Genomic DNA, 14,299 nt, shown 5'->3' on the forward strand with positions numbered 1-14,299 from the left:
AAGAAATTAAAATATAATGTTAAGCTTAGTTTGTTTTTTTTTACGTGAACAATGAAGATCAAAAAATTCAAAAAAAAGGCATTTTTAAGCTTTTTTGCACTATGTTAGTGTTCTGATAGTTAACAAGATACTTTACTTATAGATACTTTACTTAAGATATTTATATTTACGTAATAAAATCATATTTATGATTAGTTTCTTAAGTAATTAGTTGTCAAACATAGTTTATCCTTATAAATTTATTTTGTAAGCAAAGAATTTTTTACATAATCAGATTTTTTTTTCATTGTTCTTTCACTCTTATATTTGTTTGATACAAGGAAAGTACTTTGTCTTTTATCCTCATTGTGCGATTTATTAATCAGCTCCTATTAAACAATATTTAAAAGTAATGAGCTTGTGAAATAAATTAAGATTTTTAACATAAACAGTACCAAACATAAAAAATAGATACCTGAACTAGTTTTATAGCCCTCTCACTACAGTGATTTACTACTTCAAGATTATTCACAAATTGTTTGAATTCTAGGTAACAGTCATTTAGATCCCATGTCTCAGATGGAGTCTTAAGCCACTGTACTTCAGCATTTGCATGGTTTAAGATATGAAAAATTAACCAACTCTGGTCAGTTATAAGCGGGATCAAACTTGGGGGAGTATCATCATCAAACATAAGGGAGTTCAGTATATTTAAATTAACTTGATGTCTCTCTATGGCATAAGTTGTTGGTCTTGGGGTTGAGTACAACTTCTTGGCAATGTCACTCCGTTCTTGAACATTTTTGTCAACAAGAGACATAACGAGAATATTTGGGTCTATGTACAAGGTGTGTCTCTTTAGAGACTCTATAACAGGTTTTGCCTGGACAGGATTGATTTTTAAGTATCTCATCATCTGCCAAAGAGCTTTCATATCCTAAAGATTTTTAGGATTTAGACTATTAAATATTACACAAAATTTTCAAAGGAATGATTAAAAACTTTTTAAACATAGAAATGTCACCTGATATGGAGCGATAGCAGGAATTTCAGCCTTTATAAACCACTCAGTGTAAATACAGCTTTGAAGAATGCCATATTATTTATTTCTTTCTTCCCGAAATCAGTCAAGCTAGAAATTGTCTAGAAAGAGATACATTTTCAAAAAGTATATTCCTTTTGCCATTAATCTGGCATGGTGTACAGGCCCAGCTTTTCTTAGTTTGTAATGTTCATCACCAGATAAAACCATTGTTGTCAATTCCACTAACTCTAGATAATCAGACCTACATCCATCCTAAAAAAAACTATTTATTTAGACACAAAACAGTACTAAACTTATTTTATTACAGAAAATTCAGTTTATTCAAAATTTTAAATACCTTTTTCATTGTTTTCATTCTAATAATATTTTGAGAGAAAGATAAGGCTTCCTTGAACTGTTCTTGCAGCCAGCTATCATGTCTTCAATTTTTACTTTGTTTAACACAATGGAATTTTGATCAACTGAGTTCCATACATTTTTAAGCTTCTTAAGCAATGGATTATCTGGGTCATTTGTTTTACTGCTAGGATAAATGTTCCAGCAGTGAATAATATGTCTTTTATAGATGTGATGCCATGCTAGGAGAAGTAGAGGTCTATCAAGCTCTGCAGCTAATCTAATGCACACACCCTTTTTATTACCAGTATTTACAGAAGTTGTATCAAAAACGCATCCTTGTAATTTATCAAAAATATCAAATTGATGAAGAAGTTTTATGATTGTATTCTTCTGTTTCTCCAGTGCAAGAGTTCAAATGAGGAATCCCAAGAAGCTCACTCTGTCCATCTATTCTGATGGAAACAGCCAGTCTGTCAAGTTGATGTTCTATTCCATTTGTAAAATCTTTAACTATTTTTCCATCAAAATGGAGAATAATTGGTAATGATGAAGTTTAGTAATGTGTTTTTTAATCTTTTCTCCTTCTTTAGTTACAACTTCCTCTGCAACTCTAAACGCAGTTGAAGAAGATATTGCAAAATTAGTAACATCACCTCCTGAGTTTGCAACAACACTTGCCACTATTGCAGTGTGTTGTCTAACTGAAAGTCCCTCCTCTATTGTTGTGAGAGCTGGTTTTTTTTAAATATTTTTTGGTAACAAAACAACAGAGGTAGATTGTTCTTTTTTTATATCTGCTACATATTCACAGTCAGAATTATTATCACTGCTTGAAGAGTTTTCTAAACTATATAGATTGTTACCATTGTTTAGTTTATTTTCCATGTTTAACATGGAACACAATTTTTTGTGGGATCTCTTAATAGTGTATGTAAACCTTTTATCATTTGTTCCTATTCTTCCCATCCTATATCCAAGTAGTCTAAGATAAACGCAATATCTTCATTTTTGGCTATGGATGTCCTTCTCCTGTCTTTCATAATATCTTCAATTAGTTCTTCTTTTTTTTTACTAATCCAAAAGCATTTTAATATTTCTTCAAAAAATTCCTCATTCCTTTTTGTATCTGTTGGGCTGTTCCTTTTGCTATTCTTCTTTAACTTGTAATAGTTGTTCACCATTTTATCAATCTTCTTTCATAAAAATGGAAAATTTATTCAATGTTTAGAATAAAGATAAAAATAAATTTGTTGATAAATTTTGAATTCATAATTTACCTGATATTTTCTAAGGTAATGATAGGGAATCCTGCAAGATTCCATGGCCTTACCAACTTAGACATTACTCAACAGTCAGCTTGTGGAGGGCATCTGAGCTCAATGGAATTAATTTCGAAATGACACCTAATTAAAACCGTTTTCTTTACTTTGGGATTCAAGTTTCTTAGAGAAAGGAAGTATTGCAGAACCTCTATGCCAGTAGGAAGTTTACAACATGAAAGATTTTCTCTAACTTTCTTTACTAGAAATACTTCAGCCTTATTTCGAGTAAGCTTCAACTTCTTTTTTGGGGGCATTTTACTATTAAGTAACTTTCTTTAAGTTAATTAGTTACTGAAAAGATAAATGATAACCAAAATATAAAGTAAGTTAAAAATCAAATTGCGTACACATAGTAAAATGTAATTGTTCACAAAATGAAGCAAATATATATGTATTTAAAATTTAACAAAAAACACATTAAAATGGTACATAGCACAAAGATAGTAAAATATTGTAAAAGAAATCAATATTTTTAAATTTTTTGATCTTCATTGTTCAAGTAAAAAAAAAATTAAGCTTAACATTGTATTTTAATTTCTTTCAAAAAGATAAAACAACAAAAAAAAAGATAGAAAAATCAATTTGGATAATGGCAACACTCCCCTCAGTTAGTCCAAAAGTTGGGCAAAAAAGGGGCAAAAAATGACCTTTGGACCCATTGAGGGAAGTCATGGAGTGGACTAATGATGAAAAAAAAAAAATTTATTAGTAATATCAAGGTTGGGGCACCTTATGAAAAGCAATGTTAGTTGAAATTCAAAAAAGTCATTTTTTTGGAACACCCTAATGAGCACTCTTCAAAAAAAAATATCATACCTCAATTAAGCTATGGATCAAGTGGACCCTGAAAACAGGACACAGGTTTCAGTGCAGTGCCCTTCACTATCTAGTCAATCAAAATTCCTGCCACCATTGGCCCTTCAATGTGAAAATACCAGATACTTACCTTAACAAAAGAGAAATGGATGCATTAAAATGGTGAAAGCAAAATGAAAAGAGTTACCCTTGCTTGTTGGTGCGGAAGTTACTTTGCCAAACCTGTGTCTTTTGCTTCACCAGAAAAAATATTTTCAGTAGGAAGTAGGACAGTTAGATTTTAGACATAATGTAAACCCAGAAAACACTAGCATGTTAGTTTTTGTAAGCAAGAATTACAAAAGGGTTCCTTTTAACCTTAAAGATTGAGAGAAAAATTGTGAAGGTAAACCATATGAATTATCTCATGTTCCACCACCACCTAACAATAGGGAAAATCTAAAACTAAGATCAAACCCAAAATAAAACTAAAACTAAAAAAGAGGTCGCAACTGAAAGGGTTTCTCCAAGTCAAACATCAGAAACATAAACTGGTCCTGAACCTAAAAAGCAACAACAGCTATAGCTAAACACTCAAGAGTCAAGGACTACAGCTCAACAAGAAGGAAATAAAGGGACTCAAAATGAAACTCAAACTCAAAGTCACTCTTTGTTGATTGACTTTGTTGAGGCAAAGTAGTTGTAACTGCTATCAAAAAATCCAAATTAAGTGGCATGATAAAGTCGTTGGGGAAGGGGAAAGGGATGGAGAAAAAGAAGTACAGAGCATCTGTGGTTGCAAATTTTTTTACAGTCAGATGATGAATTACATGATGATTAGTCTTATATCAATAACTGTTTGTGTAAAGTTTAGTAATAGATACACAAATAATTTTGAAAATTCTTTTTTAAGATTTTGGTAATTAAGTTCATAGTTTTTGATCAATACCCATGGAAATTATTTATCCTGAGTTGTTTCTTGATTTTCAGCAATACTTGTAATTGCTGCATCGGTTATTCACTAAAAGAGCTTTCTTCACCAAGCATCTCGGCTTCATCAGCTTCCAGTAAATCTATCGCTTCTTTCCATCTAGTTTGAAACAATTCAGGATTGCTATTAACAACTCCCCAAAAATAATCGTGCATTAATCCCTTAAAGGCTGCTTGATTCTCAGGATGCCCTACTAGGTACTTTTTTTCACTTTTTATTGCTTCTGTAAATGCTATAAGTTCATTACCCATAAGCTCTTCATAGTTCTTTGCTATAATGTCTAACAAATCCTTTGCTTCACTTCTTTTGTCTAGGTCTACATAATGTCCAAAACAAGATTTGGTTGCCTCAAAAAAGGCTATTTTATCCATTTTCTTCACTTCAGTAGCTAGTACCAAATTATTAATTATGTACTTTACGTCTTCAAGTTGCTCAGGCACAGATTCTATTAGTTCTTTAAAAAAATACCTTTTTCTAGGATTAAAAATTTGCTGCAGTCCAAGTTTTTTTCCGTTTGTTTTCATTATAAGCTTTTATTAATATTTATATAGAAATCTAACATAAGCAATAATTCAAGTCAACGATCATAAGTAAACTTAAGAGTATTCGTACATGCCGCAAAAATTTCCTGTTGCCACCACCTCGCTGGACTCACTACCGCTAGCGTAATCAATTAAAAAAGATCTTTGAAAATTGCTTTGTCATTCACTGCTTCAACCGTTTCAGCAAAAATTCTTCTTCTATATCATAATCAAGAGCAACTAGTTCAATGAACTTTTTAAATATTACTAAAGCTAAACTGCTTGGAATATCCTGTAACTTGTTTGTAAAAGATTCATAAGGTAATATGGATATAAACACATGCTCAATAGTTTTTCTTGCTAAAAACTCTATATCTTAGGCAACTTCTGTCCTTAACACTACTTCTTTGTTATAGTCGCCTGCCCGGATAGCAATTTCTTGTTCTGCTCTATAAATCTTGCCTTCTAATATATCATATAGCGCTTCTTTCTTCCCGCTTGCATAAGGATATACCTCCACAACTTTTGCTCCTTTCAATGAAGGAACAAGTACATATTCTTCTAAAGGTTTATAATCAAAAACAATATAATTGCTTTGCTTCGTGAAAACTTATCGACTCACCTTAAGCGGCTGACGGTACTAAATCATCATTGTACATCCTGAGCTTTAACCGAATTTGACCATCGTCATATTTTTTATAAGCACTAATATCGTTGGTTAACTTCAATTGAACGTTATATTTTATGTTGTAACCTTCTTTGTCCACTAACTCTTTAGCTGCTAAATCAATTTTACCTTTTTGAATTGATTTTATTATATTATCAAATTTACTTAATGCCTTAGTTACTTTTTGAACAATAAAGCCTTCGTTACTAACTGCTCTAATCCTTTGGCTTAAATCCTCCCCATTATCAAACCTAATTTTTACACCGGAAGAATTCTCTATATTATAACTCTTATTTTTACTTTCCCGCGCATCTTCTTTTGTGCTATATACCCTAATTTCATAATTTATACTGTTTCCTTCTTCAGGAAAAGCAGTGCAAGGGTGCAGATTAAACATCGTAAACATAAGCCTTGCCAAAGCTTCGCTAGCTATAGTATAAGTGTTTGGATCAGTTATTGCTTCTTGTAGTTTATTTAATGCTCCATTAATAAACTTTTCCTTTTTCTCATTATAAATTCCTTCGTATCCTTCAATATCTTGTGGGCTTAGATTTAATACTTTGTTCCAGTCCTTAGGTAAATCTATATAACTCATAAGGTAATAAGTGTTATTTGTAGTTTCCAATACTGTTCCTCTTAGGACTTCTATAAATGTTTGCTCTAAATTGTTACATTGCTCTCCATTAAGACAAATACCCTTATCTTCAGGCAATAATCCTTGTATATCAGCGCTGAGATTTTTAAATAAGTCTTTTGCATCATTTTCCAAAGTTATTCTAATCAATTCCACTCGCATCTTTACTAGCTGCTCTACAAAAGAATAAGGTGTTACGTGACGCATCTGCTTTTTACTACTACCCATAACGTTAGGACGACCTAAAATTATTGCTTCGTCTCCCGTTATATCCACTAAAACTTTATTACTAATACCTATGTCTAAAATATTTTCTAATAAGTTGTATATCTTCGCTTTTTCTAACTGTGCTCTTTGTAGTGCTTTTATTTTATGCCCAAGCTGCTTATTCTTATGTTGTAATAAAGCTAACATTTCGCTTTCCTTCTCAGTATTAATATCTCTTTGCATATTTTAAAATTATTACCCCTAATTAAATACTTGCTAAAAAGCAGTAAAAACTTTTAAACTTTTTTGAATACAAATCAGCTATTAACTAAAAAGTATCTTTTGTTAAAAGTGAGAGTAACAATTTTATTATTGTAAAGGAGCATGTTGACAGTGACATTTAATATATAATTATTCTAAATAAGTTTTTTTAAATGTGGTATTTGTAACTTAATTGTTGTTATTATTGTTAATGGTTAGTTAATTGGTGCGTGCTCTCCACAGACCTCTTTTTATTATATATTCTATCGGTGAAGCAGCTTAGGCACTCTTCTACACTGCTCATTTTTAGAGGTTTTAAGTTGAAGTATTTTTTACTTCAAAATTTTTTTAACCACTCTTTCGAGCAGGTTGAAATGAAATAGAAACCGTTGAATACGAATTAAAACCCGCATCTTTATTCTTTTTTTTTGGCCATTTTTCTAAATATATAAAACCTTCAAAAAATGAGGGGTCCTAAACTTTATGTGACTGTATCTTTTGAGCGTCAAAATATATTTTGATAAAATTTGAAACCTAATTGCAATTTATGTTTGAATTCAAGATAAAGATTTTTTTTTTTCAAAAAATAATTTCTCTTAATCAGGAGGATGCAGGGGTCATTTTTCAAGAGTATTCCTGCCCCTGAGATCCGACTGCCATGATTTTTAGCAAAAAATTTATCATTTTAATGAATATTAGCAAAATAATCTTTTAGTCAAAAATTTATTAGGAATGCAAATTTTCCATCTCTACTGACACACACAAAACATGAAGAAATCCCCGATAACAAAATCAGACAAATGAAATGCCACAAACAGTATTTTAAAAATTATAATATGTTACAAAAATGAAAAAGAATAGGTATTTTTTCAATCTATATTCTTGAAAAATCTTCTTACAATTTCGTTGAACTGTATTCAACAACCATAGCTCTTAGCTTTTCACCGTGATGGACATTTTTCTCAGACACAACGAACCTTTTCAGTGTCTTGTTTAAGTTTTTATGCTTGAGATGTTTGTTCTGATGTAATACCGAGCGAGATTTTCTGCTTATCGAGATACTCCTTGAGATGGAACCTGATTATGTGAAACTTCCATCCAAATGAAATCTTCATTGCGAATACATCATGGACATATACTTTTAATTGAAGCATGGACTCCACAAACTTGTCGATTTTTTCTTTGTAGGATATATCGAGTTTCATCCCAAATTTTTTCATCCCACAGCATTCAGCTACTAAATCAAACAAAATTTAACCAAATATCAACTTGCTCAAAATAATAGTATTAAAATATTCGTGTCTCCTAATTTTATTTAGACTGGTAGGTCAATAATCCCCTATCTGTACTAATTGAATTAAAAACGTTCTAAGAAGTATTTAAAAAATTTAAAAAGCAATGAAGTGCCTTCTTTAAACCTCCACAGGGTTTCAATACATTCCAGATATTCAATTGGAGAATAAAGTGTCATTTCGTCCAATGATCTTAAAACTTTGGCACAGTTTGGTCCATCAAAATCACTACCATTATAGTCATGCCTGATAACCGTTTTCTTTTCAAGAAACTCCTTCAGATTTTTATCAGTGAAGAGGAGATCAATAATTTTACTAACATGGTGTTCATAAATATGATATTCAGGTGGTAGAATTATGTTGATAATTTCTTAACAACTAATAACTATAACTTTCTGTAATAAAAAAGTTGTTTTCGTATTTAAGCATTTTTTGCTATGAACGTTTTTTGTGGGATGTTTGAGAGTTCTGCTGAGTTTTCCTTTTATAATTGAAATATTATAACAAAACATGAACAAAGTACTTTCATGAAAGTTGTTTCAATTTTTAACTTATTCTGCAAAGTACATATCCACATGCGTAATATAGATGTAACATTCGTAAAATGCACTAAATATAATTTACATGATTCTAATTTAGTAAATTGTAACAATTTTTTACTTTTATCTCCTGAATATTATATCCGGACTAGATGCAATAAAAGGTTCTGATTCACCAATTAACAATATTTAATATTTAATTATACAAAGAACTTGAAGTTCTGCGACAGATCTTAGAAAGCTTAATTTCTTAGCAGACACTCGCTATCTAACATAGTGTCTTTAGTCTCTTTTGCAATTAACTTTGTGTAAATCTAATGAAATCTTTGTGTAAATATAAATGTAACTTTTTGTGTAAAATTGTGTTAAAGTTTAGTAATGCAGGAAAGCAGCTTGGTATTAATTTTGGAAAACCTACTTTTCTGTCTATTCAAGAGAACTCCGAGTTTCTTCATTTATTGGAAAACAATTTTGGTTACTTTTTTGTAATTTAAGCTAAAATGGTAAACGGTCCAAACCTCCACCTTCAGAATTGGAGGAGTTTGGCGTGCAGCACCACGCTAGAATGCATCTAGATTATATATAATAATTGATTTATATCTAAAGGTAAAACATAGCTTTGTGGATAAGAAACGCTTTTTGAACTTTCTAAAAATGTTCCTATCCCATCATACTTTTTTTTTCCCTTTCACACTTCTTTTGTCATTTTTTAGCGTAAAAATAAAAATTTGCCATAAAAATTCGAAATTTTTATTGGCAATTCTCTTGTACAGAAATATCTTTCATTGTGTTTTATTTTAAATAAAACTTTTAATATGTTACAAAACGCTTTTTCATGCACCTAATTCAAACATTTTATTAAATAGAAAAACAAAAATCATTTTCTTAAAAACTGCGATGGTTTACTACAGGTTCATTAATTTAAGATAATATCAAACAATATTTTCAAAGTTTGTAAAGTTGTTTGTAATTTGTTTATTCAAAGTGAAGTTTTTTCTCCCAAAAGGAAATTTTAAAAACTTTCAGTAACAAAGTTAAATCACGTTGTCTATTAGTTCACTTTCGGCGGTAACTTTTCTCGCAGAAATGTAGTTTATGTTTGCAATAAAAGCAACATCTCCATTGGAAATTTATAATTCCTTTCACTGAATAGGTTTACTTTAAATATTAAAGCACTATTTCCACACTTTGGTACTTTTCGTAAATAATCATATAATGAATTCAATCCCAGTTTCGAAAGTTTTTTGTAAAGCTGCCTATGGAAAAACCTCAGTAAAAATGAATGCACGAATTTTAATTCAACCATTTAAATCATTTTAATATCAAAGTCTGTATTCTTTTAGCAAAAAAGAAACAGAATTCCCATTCAAAAAGAAATAGAACTCCTATTTCTACAACGATTTAATGAAAAGATTAAAGTTTTGAATGTAGTTTATTTTAAACTACCCAAACTACTTTCATTATTGGAGAGGGAGAGGCGCGCGAAGATTCTCATTTAAGATTGTAAAAACAATTTTAAAAATATGCAAAAAAAACCTTTTAAGTCAGTTAGAACTTTTAAATATTTTTTCATTGTGTTTACTTTAAGAGGTAATGGGATAAAGAAACACCCATAAGTTTTGCAATGTGTAGCTAGAAGATGGAGTCTATTGACAACGTTCAAGGGCCACATTTTTATAGTTAATCTAAGTAAACTTAAGACTTTTAAAAATGTCAGAGGTTTTTTATTCAGATTTTTCTTCGACGTTTGCTACAATGCCACAGTGATTTTTCTTCTCGGATAGTTTTATTATTTCCATCTCTCTTTTTGGTTGCTATGGTTTATTGATTTTCGGGTTACCAATATTTTCACTTAAAATTTGCTAAGTTTTCCTGAAATTCAAATCGAATCTGAAATTCAAGTTGCTTTTTATAGTTATTGACTTTAGAGATGAGCCTAATTTCTCAATTAAATTTGCAAACTTTTTATTCAGATTTCATTTTTTTCTCTCTTTTTTTTAAACCTCGTACAATCGTTATTTTCGTTTTTAAGATTATTTAAGGACTTAGTTTACCCAGGTTAAACTTATGTGCTAGCTTTATATATCACCTTGGGAATTGTTAGTCATAGTGGGAGAAAATGTAATAGCCCACGTTATACATACAATTTGTATTGTTTGGTGTCTAAATACCTAACTTAAAAGTCATTTTTCAACATTTAAAAGTAGCTTAAAGTTTCACTGTTCTTACGTAAAGAAAAAAAATTCTTACGTAAAGCTTAAAGTTTCACTGTTCTTACGTTTTTCGTACGGTTCCTACAAGTCCGTTTCTAAAGAATTGTGACATGGAACCATAAGGTAATTATTGTAAAAAGTTTGAAGAACTGTCAACACCTATATAAAGATACTTTAATGTAGTAAATTAAGTTATATTCAAACTTTGCTGTACCTCAATTATCAAGTTCTTGCATTTTTAGTAAGATGAGTATTTGAAAAACATTATTTTACAAAATTTTTTCTTCAATTTTTTAGAATCTAACAAAAAAATTTTTTTTTTCCCCAAAAAAATCAATGTTTTGCCAAAACTTTTCTGACCACTGTGTGGTAGTGGTGGTGGTATAGGTTTGGGCTTTGGTATTAATTTTGATTCTGCTCTCAACAAGGCAACCTTATTTGTTTAATTGTCAAGTGTGATCATTCCTTTTCAAAGTAACTCCTAGAGATCGGACAATGCTTAAGCATTTATCGCAAGTTAATTTATAGTTATCTGCGTTAATACTTTAAAATATGTATTAATGTATATAATTCATTCTCTTAATGCAAAATTTGAAAGTGATTATAAAATGCATGAATACACGTTTCCATATACTTTCTGGGATTATTTATCAGGTCCATGCGCAAAAAGATGTTTAAGTGACCATCGCAATATACATCGAAAGAAAAAGTAGCTAACACAATCCAGTTTTAATTGTGGTTGTAGCGCATTATCCATTAGCGGTTTTTGTTCAAATATAGAATCATGTGGATGGGACTAAAATGATGAGCTTGCTAGGATCCTTGCTCGTGCGAAAAAAATACAGCTGCGAACACAGAACACGAAACACTTCTCATAGAGAAATGTTGATCGATGTATTCTAACTCCATTTTTATATACTACAATTTTAAGAAATCCATCTCATAAATAAATCACACGTTCCTACATCTTCTGTAGCTGATGTTGCAGCGACAGATACAGCAGCACCATTTACACTTTCTACTATTGCTGTGATTACTACGCCGAAAGCTGTGAGTACTGTCGCGGCTCTAACTCCTTATTTGCTAAAGATGGCTACAAAGTTTTCTCTTCGAATTAAATCCAAACCGTCTAATTTTCTAATGAGACTCCTGATCATATCTAGTTGTGTTCTGAAATCCTGTCTGACTCTTTCTAGTTCGCTGCTTATTTCAATGATTCCATTCTCAACTTCCTTAAAATACTTTTTTTCTTTTTCATTTTTTTTCTTTAATTAAATGCATTTTAGCATATTGTTCCATCAAGCGAACTTTTAATTATAGGTATTTTATCTTTTTATTTTCTTAATCTCTCTTTTGGTAGTAAAGCTGACTTTAATCCTTGGTTTGACTGACGACTTGGTTTAACTTGGCTTCGTTCAAATAGTTAAATCTACTTTGCTACTCTCTTTTGGTAATCTACATTCTTTAGAGTTTATAACACTATTAGAAAACCTTAAACAAAACCTTTCTAAGGAGAACGTTATGTGAATGAGTTCAGCTTAATGTGTGTTGGCCGAAAAATTTACTTTTCAGTGTAAAAAGTCTCCACAACTTCATAAAAGTTCCAGCCACAAAGCTTTTCATGACATCGACAAAGTTCGTGTTCATTTTTTTTTTTGATAAGGATGTCTTTAACTATGTTTTTGTTCATGTTTTTATTCTAACTTCTATCAATGAGGGTAATGGCTGGATTGAAAAAAAACATCCCAATAATCATGTTTCCCGACCGTGTTTCATAATTCATACTTACGATTAAATTGTTCGCTTGGAGGACGTCTGCCTTGACTAAATCTATTTGGTTCGAGAAACTTATATTTTGACTCGTCGCTTCAAAGAATTTCAGTCCACAGTTCTGGAGTTCAATTTGCATGTCGCTTAACACTCAATTAGGACTGTTCTCTTTTCACAGATATCAACGGCTTTTTTTGCTCGTCCGAACAAATCTTCATAATCCACAACTTGTGTCTAAACTGAATTTTACTTAATAATTTAAGACATTTCAGAATTAAAAGTTTTTTTAGAGAACACGTTTAATTATTTCATTCATTTAAAATATTTAACTTGAAGTTGTTAGAGTGTTTAAGTAATTAGTTGTTTCATAAAAAGTTTTTATCTCTTTATTTTCCCATAACCATTCATTTAAAGAAATGTCATTTCAACGTAAATTTAAAACGAAGTTTTTGTTTAAAAATAAGCAATCACTTTAGAATTTGTTCCTATTTTTTTATGAACATTTTTTGAAATAAAGTTCGGAAGATTTTTGGCAAAATTTGACTTTTCACATGTTATTTTTTTGCATGCTACTGTAGGGCTTCTACTCAGACCGACTACAAAAAATAGGACCAAGGATAAGATTTTATTATTGAAAAGTTCGTTAGTGAAAAATATCACAAGTAAACTTACAATCGCCTAATGTTTCTATAAAAACAAACGAACTGTTCATTTATGGAAACATTTACTCAAAATCAAAAATACAATTTCTTTGTTGTAATTTTTTTTCGTCATTTTAAAAATAATTATAAAAGTTGACATAGCGAATTGATGATTAAGTTATCCTTAAACTTTTCAATAAGAAAAGTTTTAATTTTTCAATAAGAAAAATTTTAATTTTTCAATAAGAAAAATTTTAATTTTTCAATAAGAAAAATTTTAATTTTTCAATAAGAAAAATTTTAATTTTTCAATAAGTAAAATTTTAATTTTTCAATAAGAAAAATTTTAATTTTTTAAAAAGAAAACTTATTATACGTCATGCTCTGATAAATTTCTATATGTAAATTTCTTCTTTTAAAATTAAACGAGTAGTTTTCACGCGTTTTCCCATCTCCTAGATTTGTTTGACGAGTGATCGAATCAAATTTTGTCGGCGACCTCTGCGTTTTAAAGAGACATTTGATGCAAATCTTTAGATTATTTGAAGTTTACAAAAATAGTTTTAACTTTAGCATTTGAGTGAACAAATTTTGGATATTAGCACTTACGTGATAATCGTAACATCGTGTTTAATAACTTTCCAAAAGTAGTAACACAAATTTAAATGTTAAATTCTATGTTGCGTAACAAAAAATCTTAAAACGAAAAAAAACCCCAGAAATCCAAATTTTGTTAAATGTTTGCTGAAACTAAACGTTCAAGAAAACCAAAGTTTTAATGAAATTTATCCTTAAAATTAATAAGTAAAAATTAAATTAGTGAATAATAAAACATTCTGAATTAATTGACGTCTGACACTTAGAGACCGCTGATCCGTTACTGTTTATTGGATTGTCAGATTGTGCATAGAACTATCTATGCTGAACGGTTCAAATTACTTACGGATTTATTTGATCCAAAATTAATGTATCGGAAAAAAATTCGTTAAAATTTTTTCGGATTATTTTTTCGGACTGCATTTCGATTCGATACTTTCGGATCGGATTGTAATTCGAAAATTTTTTTTCGAATTGGAATCCGAA

The 14,299-nt window shown here is 30.1% G+C and overlaps 1 pseudogene; it reads right to left on the reverse strand.

Annotated features, from left to right (window-relative positions):
- Positions 1-239: 239 nt before the first annotated feature.
- On the reverse strand, positions 240-2,705 carry LOC149881499 (uncharacterized; annotated as a pseudogene).
- Positions 2,706-14,299: the final 11,594 nt, after the last annotated feature.

This window comes from Hydra viridissima, unplaced genomic scaffold, assembly GCF_058129835.1.
Source record: "Hydra viridissima isolate aposymbiotic clone 2 unplaced genomic scaffold, HvirCarnegie_v1 scaffold_12, whole genome shotgun sequence".
In the NCBI taxonomy this organism is placed as follows: Eukaryota; Metazoa; Cnidaria; class Hydrozoa; order Anthoathecata; family Hydridae; genus Hydra; species Hydra viridissima.